The sequence below is a fragment of the Bufo bufo genome, chromosome 11 (genome assembly GCF_905171765.1).
Source record: "Bufo bufo chromosome 11, aBufBuf1.1, whole genome shotgun sequence".
In the NCBI taxonomy this organism is placed as follows: Eukaryota; Metazoa; Chordata; class Amphibia; order Anura; family Bufonidae; genus Bufo; species Bufo bufo.
In genome coordinates this window covers 33,032,000-33,035,270 of record NC_053399.1, presented here as the reverse complement: position 1 = coordinate 33,035,270, position 3,271 = coordinate 33,032,000, and the positions used below count along the sequence as shown (strand labels likewise).

At 43.2% G+C, this 3,271-nt stretch overlaps 1 pseudogene; it reads left to right on the top strand.

The window, feature by feature from the left end:
- Positions 1 to 2,356: 2,356 nt before the first annotated feature.
- Positions 2,357 to 2,476, top strand: LOC120982632 (annotated as a pseudogene).
- Positions 2,477 to 3,271: the final 795 nt, after the last annotated feature.

Here is a 3,271-nt window from a genome sequence, read left to right as displayed (position 1 = left end):
ACAACAACGGTCGTGTGCATGAGGCCTTAGCTATCTATCTATTTATCTATCCATTATTTATCTATCTATCTATCTATTTCTATTCCCATGTAGATATATGCTAACAACTCCTGCTTTTTCTTAACCCCTTACTAACCAAGAGCTATTTTTATTTTTATGTCTATGTAGCTGTAGGAAGGCTTGTTTTTTGCAGACAATTTGTAGTTTTTAATGGTGACATTTTGGGGTATACATACCGTAATTTTTGGTTAACTTTTATTAACTCTTTCTGGGAGGGAGATGGGAAAAAACAGCAATACTGCAACTGCGTTTTACGTTATAAATTTAGCGGCGTTCATTTTTCGGCATGAATAACATAATATCTTTATTCTCTGGGTCAGTACAATTGCAGCGATTTCAAATACAAATAGCTTTCTTTTTACGTTTTTCTACTTTTGTGCAAAAAAACCCCCCTTCTTTTAAAAGGAAGAAAATCTTGTTATATCGCCGCATCCCAAGACCCATAACTTTTTTCTTTTTCTTTCTATGATGTTGAGTCAGGGCTTGATTTTTGCAGGATGACTTGTAATCATGTTGGGGTAAATAATTAGCAATTATGGCATTTTTTTGTAGTTTTTTTTTTTTACTGTACGAGAGAATCTACAGGGTGGGCCATTTATATGGATACACCTTAATAAAATGGGAATGGTTGGTGATATTAACTTCCTGTTTATGGCACATTAGTATATGTGAGGGGGGAAACTTTTCAAGATGGGTGGTGACCATGGCGGCCATTTTGAAGTTGTCCATTTTGAATCCAACTTTTGTTTTTTCAATAGGAAGAGGGTCATGTGACACATCAAACTTATTGGGAATTTCACAAGAAAAACAATGGTGTGCTTGGTTTTAACGTAACTTTATTCTTTCATGAGTTATTTACAAGTTTCTGACCACTTATAAAATGTGTTCAATGTGCTGCCCATTGTGTTGGTTTGTCAATGCAACCCTCTTCTCCCACTCTTCACACACTGATAGCAACACCGCAGGAGAAATGCTAGCACAGGCTTCCAGTATCTGTAGTTTCAGGTGCTGCACATCTCGTATCTTCACAGCATAGACGATTGCCTTCAGATGATACCAGATGTGCAGCACCTGAAACTACGGATACTGGAAGCCTGTGCTAGCATTTCTCCTGCAGTGTTGCTATCAGTGTGTGAAGAGTGGGAGAAAAGGGTTGCATTGACGATCCAACACAATGGGCAGCACATTGAACACATTTTGTAAGTGGTCAGAAACTTGTAAATAATTCATGAAAGAATAAAGTTACGTTAAAACCAAGCACACCATTGTTTTTCTTGTGAAATTCCCAATAAGTTTGATGTGTCAAATGACCCTCTTCCTATTGAAAAAACAAAAGTTGGATTCAAAATGTCTGACTTCAAAATGGCCGCCATGGTCACCACCCATCTTAAAAAGTTTTCCCCCTCACATATACTAATGTGTCACAAACAGGAAGTTAATATCACCAACCATTCCCATTTTATTAAGGTGTATCCATATAAATGGCCCACCCTGTACATTGGACACATTGATACCAAGTGTGGGGGAGATTTTATTTTTGCAATTATCCCTATATTGCATTGCATTTTAATGTCAGTGCTATACTGACAATGACCAGCAGGCTGCGCCAGAGGGGGGCAGGCTGCTGGAAAACACTCAAGGCAGGCATGGGGCCAACACCAGGTATCAGGCAGCCTATGCACAATCACATTTGTGGGGTGCCGATGGGAGACAGAAGGAGTCTGCTCCCTGTGTCACCACTTACATGCGGCGGGCGCCATTGCTTGCGGCATGTAAGGGCTTAAAAAGCCCAGATTGGCACTCCTTTCAGTTCAGTGCTTAGACAGGGCCACCGTGAAAAGGAGGCAGCCCACCCTGTCCCCTTAGTGACCTCTGCAAAAAGGCATATGGGTGGTCACTAAGGGGTTAATATGCTTCATATTATACAGGGTTGGGACTAGAGATGAGCGGACCAGGCAAGATTCAGTTCAGCAAATTTTTTGATAAATTCCTATTTTGGAAAAGAAGTAAATTTGAATATCTTTCCCAGAAAGCCAAAGGTATGCAAATTAGCTTGTCTGACAGAAAACAGGGTCTATGCTATCTAATGCCAGAAGTATTAAGATATGTGATGTGCACATTTTCTTCCTACAAACCAAGAGTAGTATCGCCCTGCATACAATACTCATGCATATTTTTCGGTCTCACTAATGATACAGAGCACCCCAAACAGTACTCCTCATGGCCAGATAACTAAGTAAGATGTTTCTCTTGAGACATTCTGATTCTCTTGTTCTTCTAGAACATTTGTATAGTAATCGCTTCTCAGCCTTTTAGCTAAGATCAAGTGTAGTATCTGTTCTTGTCAGTTTCAATCAAATCTGTTATCAGTTCTGGAGGTTGCCAGTCCTCCGGAATGTAGGGCAGAGAACCACATGTCATCCCTAGGGTGTACGGCCTGGGACCAATGCACCCAGTGCTAGGTGGCCAAGGGCTCTGCCAGAACTAAGTCAGGGGCTGAGATGTTTGAAAGCCTGAGGTGCAGAAGTGCCCCAGGATTGGTGACCCTGGGGTGCCTGAACTCACTGGGGGTGGGAGCCCACTGAGTGATGGCACATTTGCGTGCACTTCACTTTCTCACATTTTGAGTGCACACACCTCTATTCCTTGCCCGGCTCTCAGGCCTGGCATAGGGAGGAGGAATTTTTATAATTCCGGCCAGATGTCCGGGCTGAGTCTCAGCACACATTCACTATTTATGTAAATGTTTTTGTTCACTGTGTGTTCACTTTCCACATTTGTTTTGTCACAAGGATTTCTTGGGTTGCGGCGCCCTTACTGGTACCCCCCTAGAGTGTGTGGCCATCCCATTTCCGCAGCCCCCTGCAAAACCTTTTGGGCTCGCCCAGACCTAGTAGTCGAGCTCCAGGCCGACACCCTGGGTGGAAGCCTAGGTGAAGGCCGGAGCACAGATTTGGCATACCCTCGGCTGAAGGTTGCCCTGGCGTACTCCCGACTTTGGCTGGGGGTTGCCCATTTGTCTCGGTCCCTTGCAGCAGCTTTCTGGCCCGGAGCGACTGGGAAAGGTTTATGGGGGGCCCGTCTCTTACGGAGAGGGCCTGAGATAGACTATAACCTTGTGCACGTTTTTGTTGCATGGGTGTAGAAAGCACCCTCCTCGGGCTTTTAAAATAAAATAAAAAAATTGTATAGTAGTCTCTCTCTCTCTCTC